This window comes from Macrobrachium rosenbergii, chromosome 15 (genome assembly GCF_040412425.1).
Source record: "Macrobrachium rosenbergii isolate ZJJX-2024 chromosome 15, ASM4041242v1, whole genome shotgun sequence".
NCBI lineage: Eukaryota > Metazoa > Arthropoda > Malacostraca > Decapoda > Palaemonidae > Macrobrachium > Macrobrachium rosenbergii.
The window spans coordinates 51,921,798-51,946,761 of record NC_089755.1 but is presented as its reverse complement, the minus strand read 5'-3'; the positions used below and the strand labels follow the sequence as shown (position 1 = coordinate 51,946,761).

General features: G+C 37.7%; 1 protein-coding gene across 17 annotated transcripts in view; it reads right to left on the bottom strand.

Annotated features, from left to right (window-relative positions):
* The window catches only part of HUWE1 (HECT, UBA and WWE domain containing E3 ubiquitin protein ligase 1), a 173,256-nt gene that overhangs the window by 61,702 nt on the left and 86,590 nt on the right, over positions 1–24,964 (bottom strand). For 4 of the 17 annotated variants that reach the window (XM_067117767.1, XM_067117783.1, XM_067117781.1 and 1 more), the window contains exon 1: positions 5,931–6,065. The gene's annotated coding sequence lies outside the window, so the exon portion shown is untranslated. Of the gene's footprint in view, positions 1–5,003; positions 5,497–5,667; positions 6,090–6,700; positions 6,870–24,964 lie in introns of those variants that run through there. The other 13 variants (XM_067117772.1, XM_067117782.1, XM_067117769.1 and 10 more) reach the window with 10 other exon arrangements.

Sequence of the window (24,964 nt, the reverse complement as noted above, 5' to 3'; positions counted from 1 at the left end):
GGTTAAGATGTGTCCTTGCAATTACTACTGCCATTTTATATATAATATATTATATATATATATATATATATATATAATATATATATATATATATATATATATATATATATATATATATATATATATATATATATTATATATATATATATATATATATATATATATATATAATATATATATATATATATATATATATATATATATATATATATATATATATATATATTTGCACTTTTCATATCTCTTGTGATTAAACATACATTTTCCCAAACATCCACCAAGTTTTGAACATATTACACCATTCACTCTTCAGTTTTCCCAACCCAAAACCAGTTTCCTACTTAAGTCTACCCACCAATTCTAGAAGCTACAGTAGATTATGGAAAAAATGAGTGCTTTGCCACAGCAATATAAGAGGCTAGTAAAAACCAAACTGCACAACTAAGGAATATGGAAAACGTGGCTCACATACAGTACTGTATTTGTATGTTTGACAAGTAAAACAATGTGCTCAATGTACACATTGGCTACAATAAAAAACCTGAAAATAACCTACTAAACCAGTAAACACTATTGGAATCTGAAATGTTAGCTAACAGTAATGTTGAATAATTTTTTGTCTATACAGTATACAGTTGGGCAAATGACATTATCAGCTTTGTTTGCCCATGAGTTGAGAGAAAAGCCCCTACTTCTATATTATGCCTTCTTCAAATAGAATTAAAACATGACTAGCCTAGGATAATGTACAAGTGCAATGGAATCAGTGCACACCTCAGTAACATGTAAACATTAGGTAGTAACTGCACTTTATCCTGTGAATTTTACTGTGAAGTTGAGAATCTTATGAACTCTCTTGAAGTGTGCATATACTTCAATTATAAGCTAACCTGACCTACAGTGTATTAAACCACTGAAACACGGATACAGTGTAACCTAACCTAGCATAGGGTACATGTTAGAGTTCTTCATTGGAGGGGTGGGTAGAGATCTCGGCTAGCACGCTGTTGGCCCAGCGTTTGACTCTCCTACCGGCCAATGAAGAATTGGAGGAATTTATTTCTGGTTATAGAAATTTATTTCTCGTCATAACGTGGTTCGGATTCCAGAGTAAGCTATAGGTCCTGTTGCTAGGTAACCAGTTGGTTCTCAGCCACATAAAATAAATCTAATCCTTCAGGCCAGCCCTAGTAGAGCTGTTGATCAGCTCAGTGGTCCAGTTAAACTAAGATATATTTAGCTTGCCTAAACATGACTACAGAAAAACCCTAAACTAACCTAGTATATGGTCTCATTTTGTGAAATTGGTAGCTTACTTGGGAAATTTTTATTTAAAGTCCAAAAACAACTGTACGGGCTGTCACCGGTTATCGACGGGAGTTTGTTCCAATGGAGTGACGATAAGCGGAAATCGCTGAGTACCTATCGCTGATTTTCAGCGTTGATAACCAGAGATCAGCGCCATTGCTAGGTATGTATCAGCACCAATAAGCGGAAATTGGCGTTTATTGGTGCCGAAAATAGTTGATTTTCGTCACTAGACAAACGCCGTAAAACCAATCGCCGATAACCAGAACTGCATATATTATTCTAGTAAGGTTATTTCTTTTCATCCTTTTAGTTCAAACAAATTTTTCTCTACAATATTACATAGGCTATTTCTTTTCATTCTTTTTGTTCAAACAACTTTTCCTTTACAATATTACATAGGCTATTCTAACTTAAGGTACAAAGTCAAATCTGACTTAAGGGTAATACTTGTGTACTGTAGTTAAACAACAGTGATCATACTACAGACTAAGGGTCCCCCTCAAGCATTAATAAACATGACAAAGCAAAATGCAAGTTGCAGTTTCTACACAATATCAATAACTAACTCAATTTCTGGCAAGTGAGAAAGAACATTTATTATGACGAGACAAAACATCAATTACTCGAGCAGTGTCAGATATTTTCTATTGTACTATCTCCCATGATTAAAAGATAAAACCACTTACACTTTTCCAGTACACTGATTAAGTGAAAGTACTCAAGTTTTTCTCAAAGTTTAGTTTTTCCAAAGTTCAAATAGCCTGGTAGTTAAAAAAGATATATATCATCTGATCTATCCCACAACACTTCTAATCTTTGAAATGATCAACTGATCATCAGTATGGCATTTTTTTCATAAGGATTTTGGCATGTGAAAAAAAAAATTCTGTTAAAAGATGTGAAGGCTTGCATTGCATGTCCACTGCTATTGTTCTGGAGGAGTCCCATTCAGTTCTTGGATACTGAGAGGTGGCAGGCAGTGGTAATGCATGCATTATTCATGGGCACTTACGGGAGCCTTTTGTTTTCGGTCATAATTACCTCCCATGGATTTTTAATGCTAAACTAGCATAGTATTTTCAGACTTTCAATTTTTAGGAATTTCATTGGTTCAGTATTATCTGCCTTGTAGAAAAGTTTTGACAGAGATCATGATATGCAACTGATTTTAAAATATACTGTTGAAACAACTTTACCCACCACAAGGTAAGGTGATTGTCTCTCACTCACAAAGCAACCTTGGTTAAATGTCATTACAGTACTGGGATTGGAAATGGGTCAAGAGGATACTGTGCATTCTCGTTGTGTGCCTCCCTACCTAAAGGTAATGAATATGCAACAAAGGAAACACTGATGCCCCTTGGCAGATGGAACCATGAAAGGTGGAGATGAATTTCTATAGTTCACTTTGCCCAAGAGGGGTAGGCCCATCCAGCCACAATAATAATTTGGTGCCCTGTAATAGGTTAGATTAAGATGCATCCCTGTAACTGTCTTTACAACATTTTCATGCTTCATCTAGTTTTAGAGGATCATTACTGTTGAATGCATGAACTATACATTTTAATGCATTTCATACCTTTCTGACATACATTGCACTCTCCTCTGGTTATCCCCCACCCAAAACATGTTTCCCAATGGGGTCACCCATAATTGATGGATAAAGGGGGGAGAGGAAAAGACAATACTGAGTGATTTGTATCTACAATACTAGTTAGCAATGCATGATAATAGATGGATCATATCTTTGGGGAGGAAGTAAATTATCAACATTTAAGTTTCTACTGTCAACCAGTTCAATTGTGGTGTAGATGCTTAAATCTTTCAATTAGCCAAATTTTTGGAAAATCATTGATCTCTGGAGGCTTCTTGACTTTTTGCTCCCCTTAGATCAAGGTCTAGGCTATAGTTAGCCTAGCAGTACTGTACTCAAACACTGATTAGCCTGGTCAGCTTGTGACAAGTTCCTATTTACACTACAATTACGGTTTACATTCTTAACTGTACATAATCTCTCTACCTTTATTACTTTACCCAGCCTAGGTCTCTCTAGCTTACATAAACACATCCTGTAGGCTAGTCAAGTTCAAATCAGCTGCCTAGGGGTAGCATAATCTACCAACACACTGGGGTTTTACAACATTAACCGCTTGTGGACGGGTAACGTACATTTATGTTTACACACGGCTTTGTGGTGGAGTCCGAATAACATACACAGATGCTCAAAATTTCGAGCTATACAGTTTGAACGAATTTTGCAAGAAAAGTGACCAGTTCATTTCCATGGGCCATACTTGAATGTTGGCAACTCTTACATGGCCAGTCTAGTATTTCAGGACGGGGGAGAGGGATATCAATTTGACTAGATGTCATGGGAGAATGTAGTGCCGCTCCTGAACCCAGGACGCTCGTAAATACTTTACAATAAATGTACTCAGAATCTGTTATTGCTTTTAGTTCTTATCTATTATGATACTGTGTGAGCTGTAATAATTATTTTACAAAATAAAAAAATATTAGAAAAACACTTATAACTTGGTAAACTTGGATATTTTTATGACTGTCTTTTGGAAAAGAGGCCCCGCACAGGGTTGGAAATATTCACTTTCAACTTCTCCTGTAAAGTACAGAACATTTTTTGGAATTTTTTTTTAAACCATGTGCATATGCTTTTTTTTTTTTAACTGATCATCATTAAATTTAGCCTGGTCTAGGGTTGTTCTCATTATATATTTAGCCCGGACTGTGAGGGATTAATGCAAAGTAAACCTACACTTTCCCAATGTTATGCTTAGGGGAATAGGCAACTGTGGCATACCCTAATTCAGTAGGCTATGACCACTGACCTGCGCCTTGACTAACTTTTGCAACTGGTACACTAACCTAAGTAACCTTGCAAAATATCCCACCTTACTTTGGCTTGTGCTTTCAGCAAGATCAGTTGTAGGCCAAAATAAAAAATTCTGGATTATCGGTAAGTAGCTTTGCTTATGGCAACGCTTACAGCAATGTATGGTAGGTAGACTTGGACAGGCTAGCCTAGCAAACCTCTTAGTAGGCTTTGTCCAGTCTAGCATAAGCTCTGGCAAGACAAACCCACTAGTGCTCTAGCTTGGGATAACAAGCAGGCTACTCTTAGCATATATAAGAGGATAGGTTAGCCTACCTAGACATTTCCTACCCTAGCCTAATTCCAACTAAAAATTCCTGGTAAAACTGATGACCACTAGGCTACCGCACCCTCCCAAAATTCTTTTCCGCACCCCTCTAGTTCATTAACTACCAGTTTACGTGTAACAGGCCTATGGGCGTCGTGTCTGTTACCAGCCCCTTGGTGATGAAAGTAAAAGCAAACAAAAGACAGTAAATATCATAAACATAAAATAAGACAAACAAAAGAGAGTAAATATTGTACCACAAACATAAAACAAGACAAAAACAAACACAAAGAGAAGGCTGTAAATATTCCAGTCGGCAACTGGCAGGAACCAGGCCGCAGGAGTATAGGGCAGGCCTGCTCTTCAGTTTTACCAAATTCCTTTCTTAGTGTTCCTAGCCTGTGAACATAGCCTACACAATATACCTTTGAGCATAAACTGCATTTAGCACCCAACCATCAGGTTACTTAGGGGTATATATTACCAGTGGCTTCATAAAGACTACAAAAACTGAAATTTTTAGCTATGACTCACGAATAAAGGTTAGCTTTGGATACGACACAGGAGGACCCAGGCTAAGGCTAATTTGGGCTGATGGCATCCGACAGAAAACATATATATATCAATTTAAAGTTCACTTGCACAAACGACGCGTAAATATCCAACCGAGGGGCGAGCAAGCCCGCATTCCAGATATACCCACGAGAACGGCGATACAGGAGGATTATCAGGAGGATTACCAGGAGGATTTTAATGCTGGATATCACACCTCGACTTCTCTCTCTCACCTCAACAGAGACGACTTGTCCAAAACAAAAATGAACTAATATTTTCCCCCGATTTCTGCTCGCAAATTCGGCCAGCGTGGGCCTCTCCTCTGCCGTCCGCGACGACCCGACGGGTCCCTGTTATATTTCGAGTGCGGTGTCGCGTTTCGAGTGAATGGGTAATAATCAATGCTGAAGGGAGAAAATGACTTTGGAATTTTCGAAGGAAACCTACTACTCCTCCTGTGTTGCGCCATGGGGAGACGGACACTCTAGGTGGAGAGGGGTGGGGGGGGGCGAGAGAGGGAAGGAGGAAGGGAGGGAGTGAATGATCCTCCACTATTTACAAAAGTCATTTCGCAGCGCCTGCCCCTGCAATTCGTGGGGATCCTCCGGCGTGGCATAAGGCCGTCGAAGGCAGGCAGCCTTACCTGCGGGGGGTTGCGCCGAGCGACGTGGTGGTGGTGGTTCGTTATAACATAAATCCTTTCTTTTGTTGGGTGACAAGAGTGTATGTGTGTGTGTGTGTGTGTACGTCTGTCGTCATCAAGGTCCGACAACCAGGTCCCCCCGAAAAACGACAACTTTCCCCCAATATCCCACTAATTTCGGCACCTCAAGGCCCTCTCTGTCGTCGCAGCCTTCCCAGAGAGCGGCGGAATTACGAAAATCAAAAGCCCCGACACGAATTTACCTTTGATATTGAGAGTGTCGAGATTCTGTGGCAAGGAAAACACGGAGTGACTCGAAATTTGGACTGCAGATGGCGCTGGCGTTAATGGTAGAAGCAAGTGAAGGAAGCGTTGCGCAAATATGACCTCTGGGGTGAATTCAAAGTCTAAATAGGAACTTCTTCCGAGAAAATGCCGTTTATTTTATGAAACCTTACCTTAGATAACCGGTAACGATTTTTAAAACGACTGTTTTCATCACGAAGGCCACGGAAGGTACTTATAGCGCAGAATAAGCAGTTATGGAGGTCGGGTTTTCGTGGCTAGTAATTTCTAAAAACTTGTTTTCTATTTTTTCGCAGGAATTTTATAGCATTCTGGCATAGTATGAAATCAGCCAGGGTTTTAGTTTCAGTCCTAGTGCAATGCATTCACCCCCTGAAATGTGACCCCGTATTCGTTTACAGAATTATCTAGAAAAAACACTTGCAAACACGTCTCATCTTGGAAAATGTCGCGTCGCACAACAAAGCACGCTATTATTATTATTATTATTATTATTATTATTATTATTATTGTTATTATTATTATTATTTTTGTTGTCGTTGTTGTTGTTGTTAAACGGTCAGAAGGTTATTTTGAATGGCAATTCCACAATAGAAATTCCACGTGTGATAATACAGAAGAAAAAGTGACGTTACCGATAAATCCAGCATCGAAGGGAAAACATTAATAGCTTAGAATAAATGATTGTTTGGTAGAATAAAAAAAAAAGCAGGAAAAGGAAGCTTACCCGAATGTACCGTAACACAGAAAGAGGAAAGCCTCGTTACAAAGGCCTGAGTACGTAAACGTTGTAGTTTCACGGTTAAAACTCGGCTCTAAATGGTTAAATGCAGTACTAAAAGACTTTGTCGTCACAGGGAAGAACAGATACGCACGACGAGCTGCACAAAGCATAACTGAAAGTAGGAAATGTTAAGACATTCAATATGATGCAAGGATATGGGCGGAATGCGGTTAAGATTGCAGTTCCTATGAATTATTTCAAATAGAGCTAAGTCCGCATTCATAAAGAGTCTACATTATTTCAGTAATGATTGTGGCCATTTTGGAAAAAACAGGACGGTAAAACAGATAATTTTCAAATTCAAATGTTTCATTTCACTGAATTGCTGATAAATTACTGCCTATACTGCAAGAACAATATTTTAAATGGGCCAATGTAACTGGAATTATCCAGGAAAAACGAAAAACAATTAGTGGAATTTATTCACAAGGAAATACCATCGCTTACTCAAACAGAATATGAAATAACACTTCCTGCATATTCGGATCCATCTCAAAATGGGGTCAAGTCTACACGAGAAGGATCTTCTTTCCTCCTGAATAATAATAATAATAATAAAGTGAGCATTTTAGAATTGCTAAATGAAATCTGGTAACTTCACTTTCATATTTTTGGGGATAGCCTACATTTTAAGAAAACTTACCAAAGTTTCGTCAGCCTTCATAGAATTGTCATTTTACCAAATTAAAATACACTGTGCTGAACACATGGAAACCTCTCGACCAGGTGAGCTGCTAGTGAGCTCAGGGCATATTAAAAAGTATTGAAAGCTGTTTATAAAGTGAACTAAATTATGATTTTCTTATTAGTCTATTGATTTGGTGCACTTACCAGTGGTGTTGTGTGGGCCCTTGTGCTGCTTCAGCTGGTAAGATTGCCAGGCAATCATGGACCACCCTCTCAACCATGTGCTTGTGTGCCACCAGCATTACCTGAACTATGTCGTCTCTGAGGCGCCACTTTTCTGTCAGCACTCTCTTCCAAAAGTAGATCAAATCTCAACAATAAATCAGTATAGTCTAGGCATCCTGTGTATGATTCAGCTTTACGTTGGTGACCCCCTGGAGCAACCTGGTATAGACATCTTGATTCTGTGCCATGCCCTAGCTAACAACAACTAGCCATAAACAGGCTGAGTACAGCACTTAGCTCTAGCTTGCTTTCCCTTTAAAGTTCTCAGCTGTCCTCAAAATCAGTAGACAAAAGTGTGGTATCAGCACTAAACCCTTGGCACTAAATACAGCCAAATCTACTGAAGCAAAGTCACAAACGTTCTAAGTACAATGTTTTAGTTCTGGCTAGCTCACTCTTTAGGTTGTTAAAAGATAATTTTTACAGTAAATATGGAACTCAGCTCTGCAACAAAAACCTGGTGACTAATGGACAAAATAAACAATCATATAAAGGTTAAAGCATCAGACAAAAGTGCAAATGTGACTGCAGTAGATCACCAAAAACCTCTCATCGGCCAAGCCATTTTTCTGGCTCTGGAGAGCAGAGATACAGATCTGCCTTGAAATATCTCAAGCTCAATAGAAAAAAAAAGGCAAACTATGTCCTTGGGGTGATCCCTGATACTTTTTTTCCCCCATCTTGTACATTGGCTGAGTGTATAAGGGGAGAGGATTGCTTACAAAGAACTCCACCCGTCCCTAATCATGGAGTTCTCCTTGCCACCGCCCAGCCATACCAGACGAGGCCTCAGTCTCTTCAACACACTGTTGGGGGAGAAATCAATGAGGACATCCAGATATGAACTTAAGTCCCTCCTCATGCTACCAGAGGTCAACACAGATGACAAGCCACAAAGGGTCAACCTCACAAGGTAGATTTGACCACACTGTTTCCATTTCAACATTTGTGCATGCAGACCTTCCCAACGCTGATCATATATCTAATGGCAGACCTCCTGAAAAAGTTGGGCAGGCTACTAAAGGCCTCCAAGGCCTTGCATCACAGTCCCTACCATCTGTGAGACCACAGACAATCTCCACAAAGATGGCGATGGCAAACTTACAGATGCTATACACAAATATCCATAGAAGCTGTGAAAAAAAGGCAAGCCCAGTTGTACACACACCCTCAACCACCCATACTTTTATCACCATAAATTCAGAAAGGTGGCCAGGAACTACACCCCAGCTGCATCTGGACAACAAATGACTTGGGTAGCCACCCAAGGAAGTAATGGTGGCTGTTGCGAGACCTCCAGATGCCTGTTGCTATGCAAGGTTTTATGTCACTGACAACACCTTCAGTAACAAGTATTTAGTGGACACAGGCACCTTAAGGCTGATAATACCATAGTCAAAAGTTGACTGCCACTGACCACCCAACACCCAGCTGCAATATGTTTCCCACCAACAACAGCCCCAATAGCATCATGTGGCCACCGCAACCACTACATGGTGTTAACTGCCACAGGCATTATGGGCTGCTCATGGGCATTGCTCACCACCACCTTATTGAGATGTCTACTTTCCATACAGTATAAATCTCCAAGGACCCAACAGCCACCCACCTTACTGGTAGGGACCACCAACCTGTACCACCTCCAGCAAGAGTTTCTCGGTGTCTTCTGGCCAAAACCTAGCATTTATGGTATAGAAAAGAAAATGTTTTTCATGGCGTTTTTATGATATACAAAAGAAATGTTTTTCATTATTAGAATAGAATAATGGTGAAAATAAATCTGCTGCATCAGATCCAAATCAGAGGAAATTTTTATTCTTTCACACAAGGGAAGGATACCCAGACCTTGAAAGAGACTCATTTTGTAGAACAGTGACCTCTGGGCTACCATGAGAAGCACTAGAAGAAGGCCCCTCTTACCAAACTGGGGGTCTTAGCTTAATTCCACCAGTTGTTCCCTCACCACCTAGAAACTCAGGCTGAAATTAGAGCCAACACAAAGGTGCCAGAGCCAGAAATCTAAAATTACCTCCAAATGCATTATTGAATGGTTCAAGTGTTAAAGGGAATCCTCTAGGTTCTAAAGGGAGCCGTAGATCTAAGATCTGGCAAAGGACCTGTTTTCTGGTGCTTTCCAGGAGAGTGCAAAGGCTGTTGTTTTCAAGCTTAGATGATTCCCATGGTCTAGCTGGGCAAGCCAGAGACCTGCTTTTGGTACAGGGGGCACTACTCTAGAGCTGCACACAGAAGTCAGGAGGATAATCTCAAGGTTTGGTAAAAAAAAAAAAAAGATGATGGCGTACTTTTACACTATCAGAATCCAAGATGATTGACAGAAATCCTCTGTGATTGTTCTTTATTATCTTTTTTTTTATTTGAGGAACTGCCCTATAATGGGAAACGGCTTTATACTTGAAACAATATATATATATATATATATATATATATATATATATATATATATATATATATATATATATATATATATATATATATATATATATATATATATATATATATATATATATACATACATACATACATACATACATACACACACACACACACATATATATATATACATATATATGGAGAGAGAGAGAGAGAGAGAGAGAGAGAGAGAGAGAGAGAGAGAGACCCAAGATATACTCATCCCGGAACAAAGAGTAAGCAGATAACTTGACCAGGACTGTCTTCAACTGACGTAACGGAAATGTGGACGAGAGCCTGCCGTTAAAATAGGAGATAGCTCCCAAGTTGAGCGGATGACAATGCCACGGGTTCTCAGCGCCTGATCTGATCTTTCTTTCTTGACCGCCAGGAACAGGGCGAGGAGACAAAAGAAGTGGAGAAGGCAAGCCTACAATTGGCGTACATGATTAACCTTGGAAGCTGCACTAAGACTACGGTTTCATGAATGCATTTGCTGGAAGGGATTATAAGCCTAAAAAATTCTACATGTGTTGGAATATGATGCATGAACACACAAACGCGCGCGCACACATAGATGTATATATATATGCATACAGTATATATGTGTGTATATATATTCAAAAAAGGAAGTAACTATCTATGAATCCTGAAATACGGTTAAAAAAAAAAAAGTAGCTCCAATCTTTGCGGTCTACTGAATATAAACAAAAGGTTATCAGGGCGATGGAAGGTGGGGAACATTCGCTACTAATCGTGACCTTATCTTACCAGTCATGCGAGACTGAAAAAGAGACGAAATAAGAATGTAATAAGCCTAGTAGGCCTAACCACACAGCGTTAAACACGAGGAGAATGTGTAATGCGAAAGCTTTCTAAGTTAACGGCAGGATTTGATTAGCAACAGCCCTTGTAGTTAGAACAGAGGTTTTAAAAGGTCACCAAGTAGCAAATGGGTCTGATTCCATCAAAGCCCTTGTGTTGCACTTGTTTTTTTATTTTCTAATTAGACTTCTCTCTTTCCACAATCGGACGACTGGATCCGCCCTCAGTCACGCAATCTCGAACTGATTCGCAAAGAAATGAGCTAATTTACTGTACGCTACGCAACATCGCTGAGCATTCAGTCTAAGTTTACCTAGCCTTAAAAAGTAACAAAATACCGAGTTAGTATCTTTAATGATATGGATAGTAAGCGCGATTATGCATTCATCACGCTTATTATCCTCGTGCAGGTGAATGTGAAAGGCAAGCGGCTACAGATGCCCCCTTTAAGTTTTTGATTTTTGTGATCGTGGGCATTTGAAAGTTACTAATCTGTAGTCCATTTATAACCACCGAGTAAGTAATATCTTTATCCATAAACTATCACCAGTTTACGCAGATCTAGTTCATAGTCATTGCCATAATTAAGTTCGATACTACATGGCTTGATGGAGCATAGGTCCTCAACTTAGGTTCATGGAAAGATTAAAGAAGAGAAAAAAATCAAAGCTTGTATCTTTGACCCATGAGATATCAACAGCAAATTTCATTCCGATTTTCATCTTTTGACAGGTATGTCATAACGCAAGTCAGTTGCAGTCGAAGTGGAGCAACACGCAGCCGTATACAAAGAACCTCTAGAATGTGTTTATCGACATCAACGTGGTAAATTTGGTATGTGAAAGAGTACTGACCTCAAAAATGCCGGCCGTCTTTGCCATCCTCTGAGTTCCTTGAATTTCTAGTCCATGCGAGAATTAGATATGTCTTTTTTTTTACCTGCGCTTAAAAGTTCCTTAGCTATCTTGTGCTTAAAAGTTTTATGCTATCTTTGCCCAGTACAGTTGCTGACTCTTTTCTCGTTTCATTCGGTTTATTTCAGCACAGACAGGAAAATGAAAAGGTGATTAGAGAGCTGTTCAAGGTCTTCATATCTGTGACCCTGATTAACTTCCAATTATAATTGGTGCAATTTTATTTTTTTTATGGTTTGTTAGGCTAACTTCCAAAGCATACATCTGTCTTTGACTTACAACAACTCTCAGGATGCCAAGTGTGGTCAGCACTGGTTACAGAAAGGCAAAGAACCATCGGAGCGAGCAAATACTGGTGCTTGTTAGATGAGCCTAAACACGCCAGTTTCTCACGACGATATTTTGATTTGATAAGCAAATCACTGATAGACTCATTGGGCTGGTGTTTCGGGTCTTATTGTGACTCATGCTACTCATACCATACTGTTAAGAACCAAAACAAGTTTATAGCATTATCTTTACTGGATAAGGTTACTAGTCCTGATAACCTACCCCTGCACCAGCTGAGAGTCACGTGGATGAAGTGGCAAAGCTTGAAGCGATTGTTGGTGGTCATAATTCATTCATTTTCTACTGTTTTTCCTCGAGCTTCTTTCTTGCTTCTGACTGGCAGCGTGAGCCTCTGCCAATTACGACTATTTCCAGTGATGCCACGTGTAGATAGTTACCACCAATTTCGAAAGAACCTACCTATAGATACAATGACATGCTATTCATGTCTATTTCCTTTCCAAATGCACACACTACTTATTTTTGAATACTCTTATTCAAATGATGTAATTCACAGCATGGTTTTGTGTTCACCTGGAAAAATGCGATACAAATTAGACAGAACTGCTTATAACTAAAGCTAATAATAGATGAATCCCTTTACAAGCTTACATTAGGCTAAGTTGAAGAGTATAGAGCACGCAAGCACCGACGACATACTTATCAGATAAGATAATCATCACAGTGAAATTTCTCAAAAGCCTCTTTTATACACACACACACATACATACGCACATACAAGCATGCATGCACAAAGACTATGATAGCGCTGAACATCGGCGGATAAGATAAAGGAAATACACTTAAATACGTTATATTCAGGAGGCCTCTCCAGCTGATTATAGTCAAATAATTGTAATAATAATAATAATAATAATAATAATAATAATAATAGTAATAATAATACTTCAGAATAGTGAGCCACTGGTAAAACAGAATTCGCAATTGATTTCTCGCTATGTACCGGAAGTCCTCTACATACAAACTTACAAAGATATTATTTTGGGTGTATAAACTTTGTTCCACGTATTTCACAGCCGATTTTCCAAGGAGAGGGCAAAGATAAATGATTATTATAAACATGAATTTATGTACAAAGACCAAATTATTTTGCTAGAAAGCTTTATTACCGCACTGCGCTATGTACTGCAGGCTAACTACATGGCCGGATGCCTAGGCTAACTTTGTTACTCTTACAAACAAACTGAACTTACAAACGAGCTCTTGGAGCGAAACTTTTGTGTGAAGAGGATTAACCGGAATGAAAAAAGACAGTGTTGAAAATGCATGTGGAGCCATCGAGAGCCATCCTCACCCAGATGACATGCAAGTCGAGCCAAGTCCACCTAGACCAGTGGTTCTTAACCAGGGGTGCTCGCCCCCCTAGGGGGTGCGAAGCCGGTTCCTAAGGGGTGCGAGGATGCATATGAATGATTAAAGCAAAATGTATTTTTAGAAAAGCATGTTATTTTTTCTGCAATAAAATAAAAACAAAATAAAACTGTAAGCCTTGTGAATGAAGATTAAAAAATGTAGTTTTGTTATTAATACACATCATATCAATTTTGTATTTTTTTTTTTTTATTTCAGCAATTCTGGGGGTGCGAGAACTGACTGCTGATTTGAAAGGGGTGCATACATTGATAGAGGTTAAGAACCACTGACCTAGACCTAGACTGAGCTGGCTCTTAACCATTGTGGGTTTTATAACCTCAATAATGAAATAATTATAATAATAAAGATGGCAATAAGAGTTATAATAACAGAGCCCTCGTCGATATAAGCGTCTAAATTTAACCGGGGCGATTTTTCAAGCGAGGTTAGCTACAGGTGCATAATTAACAGATTCGCGGTTAATTAAGTACGAGTGCAATGATGTTTTAGGGATGTATAATTTTTACGCTTTCTGACAAACACAAATTGTTGTCTTTCTTATTGTTCAGCCTTTTTTCTCTTTAACAAACGGATTGATCAAAATATATTTCCGCATATACCTCTCCCTGTCTCTTTACTTGAATTAGTTTTAAACAATTACAAATGTTTAGTTTTAGACTAATGGGATGTCCTCCATCTCTTTCTGACTGATAGAGTTTAATAAAATTCTTTCATTTCGACTTCCAGATGAATAGCTTTAACCTGATCTCCCCCCTCTCTCTCTCTCTCTCTCTCTCTCTCTCTCTCTCTCTCTCTCTCTCTCATGTAATTATGGTGTAAGAAAATTCAGTAATTTTAATCTAAATACAAATAACACACACTCTCCCTCTTATGTAACTATGTTATAAGAAAACTCTATAATTTTAATATTCAAAATGCAAATTACATCATTCTCTCTCTCTTTCTCATGTTACCATAAATTCAGAGAACTAAATAGTTTTAATTTTCAAACAGATTATCCCCCACCTCTCTCTCTCTCTCTCTCTCTCTCTCTCTCTCTCTCTCTCTCTCTCTTTTCGCGTTCCTGATCACATGACACTTCTTCTGATTTGTCATTTTGGATTCGAATGAGGTATTTTATCTATTCCAACCAATATAAACTAGATTCCAAGAAGGTCAACAACTGAAAACTATGCCTGCAGAAGCTTTCAACCAAAAAAGGTGATTTAGTAAATGTCATGAGCGAAAATTCAAAGAAATGGCTGCTTCATGGAGCTATATTTCCTGTAGAATGATTTCGATTTTACAACTTCCTCCTTGTTGTCTTCTCGGGCCTTATTGGGACTCATGCACTGCTGATCATATTGGACTCCTATGGTCTGTTGTCCTCACCTGTTTTAGGTTTGGTTTCTGCTTATATCATAATAATGAGGAAAACTTTGTATGCGACCAGTCCTTCTTATTTTTTTATTACATCTTTTTACAGAATATACATGTATATATATACATATATATACATATATATATGTATGTATTGTATGTATTATGTATACACGCACGTTATCACCACCATCATTCTCGCATACGAAGCGAGAGAAGATCCAAGTTCGACACCAGGACTGGAACTGATAGATAACAAAAGCTCCTATTAAAAAACAATTCAGTCTATTTCTGTTGTCCTAAGCAGTGAGTAACTACCTAGCAGTTGGACAACTGTGTTGGTTGCAACCAGGGTTCAAAACAGCACGGTGTAAACAATTCAACCGCAGAAGACGTTCTGAGAATCATAGGACCAATCTTCCCGGCGCCACTCCCTCTGAGAGGAAAAGGCATAAGTCAAAATAAGAAAAAAATATTATATCGATGAGATAATGAAAATGTGACTACAAAATACTGATCTTCACGGTCAGACCGTATCACTAAAAAGGAAAGTAACATAGAAACGTAGTGTTCAGAAGATGGAAAGCAGAAGAACTGAGCTCTTGGTGGCCACGCGATGTGAAGGAGAGAAAGAGAGAGAGAGAGAGGGAGAGAAAGCCGGGAGACGTGGAAGTGACGTGAGCTATGGATCTATGGTATGGGAGACTCGGGACGGGAGAGTTCTGGCAGACAGAGCTCTGGGAGAAAATGGAAAGCGCTCATCAGACGTCTAAACCTAATTAGGGAGAAAATTTAAAGGATTATATAATATATATATATATATATATATATATATATATATATATATATATATATATATATATATATATGTGTGTGTGTGTGTGTGTGTATACATATATAGAAAATGTTCGTTTTATCGACCTGATGATAACTAACCAAATCGCAATAGAGCTTTAACATAATTTTCTCATTTTCTTACATTGTTATTTGACTTAATAATTATTGTCACGGTTGTCGATGTGCATAATGAACATTTACCGAGTCGAAATAGCTGCAGGAATATACATATATAATACAGGTATATATATATATATATATATATATATATATATATATATATATATATATATATATATATATATTTCTGAAGACATCTCGTTTTTTTTACTACATCTTTCTTTGTAAAAGGGTTAATGAAAAACCAGTTTACTCTGAGTGCGATATTTCAGTTAAAAACCGTTTATCTATATTTTCACCTACATCTACTCTGAAATACAGACTTAGCCTGTGGGATTTTCCTTTTTCAGCAGTTAGCCTGGTGTCTACATTTATGCTGAAAATAAAAGGATATATAGAACAGTTCAAGTTAGTCATGGTTAATGTAAGAAATGAAACTGTCAATTGAGTTTTTAAAAGTCTTAGATGATGTCGGATCTACTTCTTACACTGAGGGAGATAGATAACTTTAGAGGATACAGATGATGACAAAATGTACTTTTCACTTATTCATTTTTCATCTGACGGTAAAAATCCCCTTCGAAATTCCTGACGCATCTGTTTTGCTTCTGATTGGCCGATGTATTGAATTGTAACCTCTGGTGAGTAGTGCACGGCACAAGCTTCCACCAATCACGATGAGCTTCTGTGATATCGGCAACAAATATTTACCGTCAGCACGAAAAAAAGATTACTGAAACCATTTGTTCCCGCGTTCACGACCACCACGCGTCGGCATGACGGACAGAGCCTGATTTTTGTAGTCATGCTCGTCTCAGTGCATTCACACACGCAAGAGAAATACATAGTTCACACCACGCTTAAACTCTTCATCACTGGAGAAGGCTAGAAATGTCAAGTCGCTTCCATTGTTAGCGCCAGGAATATGTCAGATCAAGGCCAATACAGATAAACGTAAAAAAAAAAAATGTCTGCTACATGCCTTGCCTAATGCAGAATTTCCTTCCACAGGCAAAAGCAGTGAAGAGAAAGTTAGTATCGGAATAAATGGGAATGTTTTGTGTTCATAACCGAAGAGGGATCTTTAATAATAAGGGTTAGATGAAAATTTCCTTTTTTAAAGGAAGAAATGGGAAGGGTGTGTCACCGAAACTGACTTGGAGTAAATCGGGGCAGATGGGATTCACTTTCGTAGAAACCAATGAAAAAATTGCTTCGTTACTGGTAATGGGGACTGTATTATTGTAAGTTACGGAACTAATGGGATAGGTTCTTCAAAAGAAAGTAATAAGAGGGTTGCTACAGCAAAACTAAAGGGAATATTTCTTAAACAGAACTGATGGGGAATGTTCTTCCACTAGACCTACAAGGAATATTTCAGCGGAGCGATTGGGATCATAACTTCAGCCGATTACAATGAGGGTAGTTTTTCCAACAGGACTACAATAGAATAGCTATTACCATTTCACTGAAAGAAGACGATTCCCTGCAACGATAAAAGTAACACGTATATAGGAGGCAGCGATGTCTTTTACCATGAGATTGTTGTTATGGCTAGAATAATATTTGTTTGACTTAAATTTAGTGTACTGTAGTCCCAGGAAACGGTTTGATAACTTCTGTAGATAATCATAATGCGGTGCTCACGAAGTTCCGTATGATAATATAGAGGATGTATGTGCGTACGTACAAGATCCATGTCTACATGGATACGTACATACTTGTCCGACGACTGAGTACAACACCTGTGGTGTTTAGTCAAGGAGGCGCGGAGTTGATGTTATTTCCCCCAACAAAGATGCTAGGTTTTTATTCGCGTCGTTTGTTTGTTTGCGTGTCTGTTTGTTACCAGGATTACGAAGGAAGGCATGTGCTGCTTTTACGAACTTTGAGCAAACGTGGGCCTCGCCACCGGAAACGAGAGATAAGATTTGGGGCTATCGGAATGTTACTTCCGTGGGAATTGATTTTTTTCTATTGACGGGGGGAGGGGCTCAGATTGAATTGTTCAGCCCTGGCGGAGGTTAGCGGTCTCCGAACGCTCTTGGTGTTTCATATAACTGTGCTGTGCTGTCGCTTTCGATTGAGTTATCTCTCAACAAAAGGAATTATTATTATCTCTATCAACGCAGGGAAAAGATGCACTGATAAAGAATAAAACAAACTCTTATTATTATTATTATTATTATTATTATTATTATTATTATTATTATTATTATTATTATTATTCATGTCTGCTCTGCAGTTGCGTTAAGATTCATGAACTTTGCATATACATAAATCCCACATGAACACTCATACCCGCTAATAGTTGTGTATATATGCACATGTACATACACAAACCCACACACACACAATATATATATATATATATATATATATATATACATGTATATATATGCAGCATATATAGATAGACAGATAGAAAGATAGACAGATACACACACACACACAAGCACATATACTCGTACATGCACACGCATATATATATACATATACACTATATACATACATATATATATATATATATATATATATATATATATATATATATATATATATATATATATATATATATATATATATATATATATATATATACACACACACGCGTGTGCTTGCAGTAAACAAACCGTGCACGTGCGCCATTGGGAATTGTAATTTACCAATAAGTATCAAAGGCCAAGACGCGACATTATCCAATGGTGTTGTTGACAAAGTACAGAAGGTGTGGGAGGACTCGCGCCGACAGTGACGACAAAATGGATGGTGAAGGTTACAAAAATGTTATTCGATACGGAAAGAGGAAAAGGTCGTTTTAATGATTCTGTTATTCGGTTTTAGCAATGTTATTATTATTATACATTCTCAGTCCTTCCGGGGAATATACGCTGATGTTGGATACGTGAGGTTCCTTCTTGCAACATTTACGGAATGAATTAATCGTCTCTCTCTCTCTCTCTCTCTCTCTCTCTCTCTCTCTCTCTCTCTCTCTCTCTAATCAATATATATGTATATATATGTATATATATATATATATATATATATATATATATATATATATATATATATATATATATATATATATACACACACACACACACATATATATATATATATATTAACTTTATCACATACACAATTGTTCTGTGCATTAGTAGAATTACTAAAAGGACCTCATTCAAACTGGATGGTATCTAATGGATATATATAAAGTATATATTCTGTCTTAACACACCCTTTCACTTGTATCTATTTCCTACTTCAAATAATTCGTTGCATGAAAATAATCTGTGTACGTGGATATGCGTTAGCTTACACACCAATCATGCGTGCGAATATATATATGTATACACGCCCACCTAAACTGAAACCCAGGCAAGCATATTACAAATTAACAAGTATATTTCTTTTGAAAATCAGAAAATGAATGAGAAATATAATGAAAATTCTCGTCTTTACTCATTTTTATTAACTAGAATGTAATAAATTCTCTTTAAAAAACAAGTAAAACATGCGCCGAAGTTTCTTCGGCGCAATCGTGTTTTCTGTACAGCGTATAATCATGGCCACCGAAAATAGATCTAGCTTTATGTGGTCTCGGTATAATGCTGTATGAGCCCCGGCCCATGAAACTTTAACCACGGCCCGGTGGTGGCCTATCCTATATCGCTGCCAGAAGCACGATCATGGCTAACTTTAACCTTAAATAAAATCAAATCTACAGAGGCTAGAGGGCTGCCCTTTGGTAAGTTTGATGTCTGGAGGGTGGATGATCAACATACCAATTTGCAGCCCTCTAGCCTCAGTAGTTTTTAAGATCTGAGGGCGGACAGAAAAAAGTCCGGACAGAATAAAGTGCGGACAGAATAAAGTGCAGACAGAATAAAGTGCGGACGGACAGACAAAGCCGGCACAAGAGTTTTCTTTTACGGAAAACTACGAAAAGGCTCATGTGGACTAAACCCTTAATACGATGTCACATGAGCACATTCAGTACTGAGCCACATGAGCACATTTTGTTTGTAACAAACAAACGCGACTTAACTTTTGCGGCAATATAAAAAATCACGACAGTCTTTTTAATGTGCAAACAATAACGTTAATGTCCACATCCGCTGTATGTGATGCTCACCGGAATAGATAGTAACATTTGCTTAATTAACGGTAATTATGGTTAATGACACACTTGCCATGTTCGCTGCTCCCTTAGCCTTCCGATCAATGAAGGAACGTCGTGCTCGGTCAGTTCTGGTAAGGGTGTCCACCAATAACGCGTATAGCTATTCTGCTGGTCAGTGCTTGGAGGGGTGACCAGTAATGAGTGCCGGTGTCGGGCTCGGTATGGGAAATGTTCTGAAACCTCATTAATAAAAAAAAAAATCAGTTCCCCTTACGTGGTGACACTTTGACCTGATAAGCGAGTTTTTAACGTAGAAATGATGACCCTGGTTTGCAATAAATAAATAAATAAATAAACAAATAAATAAATAAATAAATAATAAATAAATAAGTCTGGTGTGAGCAGGAATGGGTCACAAAAAGGCCCGAGATGCCAAGAGAATGAGTGAGTATTCCGTGGAATGTTTGGTAGAGGAATGTTGAATGTTATGGCATTACGTTACATAAGTTTTTCTCAGTCAGATTAAAAGCTTACGGACACAGAAACATACATACTTTGTACATACTATGTATAACTACGCATGCAATCATGTATGTTCAAATTATCTCTCTCTCTCTCTCTCTCTCTACACACACACACACATATATATATATATATATATATATATATATATATATATATATATATATATATATAGAGAGAGAGAGAGAGAGAGAGAGAGAGAGAGAGAGAGAGAGAGAGAGAGCTAGGTAGGTAGATGTACCAAATGAGTTGATAAGTTTGCATAACCGAACGATTTTACGATACAAGACTGAATCGATCGTACCTGTTGCTTGTATAAACGCTTTCCAGCTTCGAATGCTCCAGTTTGTGTCATTTTAATAATGAAGCAAAGTGTAGGTTCTTTCAGTGTGTATGTGTCTGCGTGGGGCAGACCCTTTGCTGTTTATCTGTTTCTTCGTCTGTGTTCTAAAAGATTAGCTTATCCAAATAACGAAACGTTTGCGCTTGATGTCCATATCTGGGTATGTAGAATTTTCACAAATATCTATGATTAAACAAGTAAAAAATTCTCCCAAGCTTCTTCGGCGCAATCGAGTTTTCTGTACAGCGTTTAATCAAGGCCATTGAAAATAGATCTGTCTTTCGGTGGTCTCGGTATAATGCTGCATGAGCCGCGGCCCATGCAACTCTCAGCCGGCCGTGGTGGCCTGGCCTATATCGCTGCCAGAAGCATGATTGTGGCTAGCTTTGACCTTAAATAAAATAAAAACTACCGAGGCTAGAGGGCTGCAATTCGGTATGTTTGATGACTGGAGGGTGGATGAACAACAGACCAATTTGCAGCCCTCTAGCCTCTGTAGTTTATAAGACCTGAGAGAGGACAGAAAAAGTGCGGACAGAAAAAAGTTCAGAAAACCAAAACTTGTATGCTTACACGAATGCTTAATCATCGCAATCTTACTACATTTCATAATCATATTTTCCACGGGGCACAGACCGTTCAGTGATCAACAATCATACATCGCAACGCGAACTGTAGATGGAATATATATTCTGCAGTACTTTGCGGGCAAAAGTGGGTAGAGATAGCAGAAAAGTTTGTCTAGATATGAACTCGGAGTGATAAGACCGCCGCCTATACCGAAGAAGTCGATATTTTGAAGGAGAGAGAAGGCTGGTGGCCAGTGACTGTAGTTTTGGAGAGGGGGGGGGAGGGGCGCCGAAACTTAGCTAAACGTGACGTACGGAATAGTAATGAAGCGTTAACGAAGGCTCTTTGGTCCTTTGCACGTTTGTGTGAGTGAATGTTGTTGCTATTTTCTTTTTTTTTCCTTTTTTTCCACTTATTCTTGCTTGAGACCTTGAGCTCTCACAGGCTAAAAAATTAGATATCACTGTCATCGTTTTTCCCCTTGGTGGTTGTTTATCTATCAAAATGAACTAAAAATACACCCACGTCGTAAGTTGCTGGGTATATATTTCCTACAAGAAAGTCACATGCTTCTTCTAAACACTCCTTAATATTCTAAACACCACCACGACACTCAGTGTTTGCTTTTAGTTAGACAGCCAGAGGCACATGAATGGATGCTGCGATAGTTTTGATGTTGACCTAAGCTAACTTTTTTTCTTTTTAATCAAATGCGTGACGGACAATGCGCATTATCAAAAGTGGCAAGAGGAGGGGAAAAGATCGCATTTTTAAGCATGCCTTTCAGCAATTACCATGTCATTACCACCTGAAAGTTTGGATATTGCTGGAACATGTTTTCAAAGATGTGTTCACAAGGTTGGTTGTGGAAAATGTAGAAGCTAAATAAACACACAAAACTTGATTTTGCTGTCAGTGAGCAAACTGAATAAAGCTATTACAGTATAGTATAGTTTCTTTGGTGGACGAGTGGAAGGTTTGATAAACCAAAGAACAATGCGCTCGGTTAGTATTTAGAAGGATGGCCACCAATGAATTCATGGACGTTGCCGACAAACGCTGCTGTAGCCGTAGGTTGGGGCAAGGGTAAGTAGGCTAGCAACCCCATACCAGAAATCAATGCTTATGAATGTGCAACAGACATTTGGAGGCTGGTTTGAGCGGCAACGGATTATGACGGAGTCCGAGAAGCCAGCTGCTATGTATACATGTTTAAATATGAATATATATATACATATATATATATATATATATAAATATAGATATATATATAATATATATATACATATATATATGAATATATACATATATATGAATATATATATATATGAATATATATATATATGTATACTATATATATATATATATATATATATATATATATATATATATATATATATATATATATATATATATATATATATGTGTGTGTGTGTGTGTGTGTGTGTGTGTGTGTTATATGCCCGCGCGCTCTTAGGGCGCAGTAATTTTCTCAGGTAATTTGCACTGAATGTCAGTGCACGTGTGGCAAATCTACTATTTTAAGACGATACATTTCCTATTTCCTATATCTCTCCTTATCTTCAAATTCCCCCTAATGATAACACGAATCGGAAATTGCAGAGGTGTGGTCTTGAAATGGTAGAGCTATGTCTTGTGCCTTGACTTTCAGTGAAAATATATATATATATATATATATATATATATATATATATATATATATATATATATATATATATATATATATATATATATATACACATATATACAGTATATATATATGTATATATATAGTCTGTATATATACATATATATATATATTTATATTATATATACATGTAAGAGAGAGAGAGAGAGAGAGAGAGAGAGAGAGAGAGAGAGAGAGAGAGAGAGAGAGAGAGAGAGAGAAGGCTGCTTTTAACTTAAGCCCTCTGTAAGAACTATCATCATGGCATAATTACCTTAAATAAGATGAGCTTATTATACGCTAATCCGTGTTAATTCTATTCCTGAGTAGCATTCGTATAAATTATGTTATCCATTCTTCACCGAACAAGTAACCGTAGACCGAAGAATCATCATTATCATAAATGCACATTAAGAGGAGGGCTATATTGTCAATGCGCTTAGGACTTCAGCCTTGAACGACTTTCAACATAAAGTTTCTCAAGTGTAACTGCGACAGAACAACGACTTTGGGTAAAAAGTTCACATGCACCACCATTGTCACTGCAACACCATATGTACGTGTGTGTATGTGTATAGACACTTTATTGTTGATTTTGTTGTAGATTAAACATGACTCGAAATATCACCGTGGAGTCAATATGTCACAAGAATAGTGTAGCGAACTCCGTGACAACTTTGAGTCTGATATTATACGATCAATCACTATTGAGGAGCGTTCAGCAAGAAAAGTAAAAACGTCAAAAAGAGAAAAACTATTTATTGAATGAAATTTATACGTTAGTGCAGACTTCAGCGGTACTTTTTGCAAAAGTAGCACATGACGATAAAGTTCTAGAGTAAGCGGATCACAGGCTCTTGACAACTGGGATTCACGAACACCGGGGGAGGCCCCTAAGGAGGTTGCCAATTCCACCTCTCTGTGGGGACTTCAGTTTCACACCTGCGCAATTTCATAGCTTCCACTGAGTATGACGTATTTAATGATTACCTGCAAGGTAAATTTACTGCAACTACTCGGACTGATTATATCATATGTTAACCATGTTTTTTATGCGTTAGATTTGATTCCCAACAAATCTGTGTTTACTATGTTAATTTGGGCAGGTGGTTGGTGCTAAACGTTATGAATTGACTTGTAATTTGTCACCGGATAATCTCGATGTTGGAAGAAGTTAATAAATTCTTCATTTCTGAGTATCTTACGTGACTAGGCCTACGAAAATTGTCAGCGTTAAGTGGCTTTCATTTAGCCTCTCTTGTAAACACACACGTAAGAATTGATATGTATATGCCGTAGATTTTATCCCTCCATGCTAATGATGAACTTATTTTTTGCTGTTCCAGGAAAGAGAGAGATGATTTCATTCGTTAAAATTCTTTTGAAAATTCCATAATAATAATAATAATAATAATAATAATAATAATAATAATAATGATGATGATGACTGGAGGCAAAACACGAGTCGCTGTATCAGGAGAATTTCTGGGCGACACGTATACCTAACCGTGTGGAGGAAGCCTCTAGCTTATGCAAGCTTACACTCGTCTGGTACATGTACTACGCTGTGACCTCCAGTACATCAAGTCGCGTCAATTAACGAACAAATTATTATTATTATTATTATTATTATTATTATTATTATATATATATATATATATATATAGTACCAAGGAATATAAAGTCGCGTTAATGAACGAACAGCGCATTATTATTATTATTATTATTATTATTATTATTATTATTATTATTATTATTATTATTATTTTTATTATTATTATTCAGAAAGTCTACAGAGTCTCAGAGAGGAAAGTTTTAATTCTGAGATGAACTTTCACCG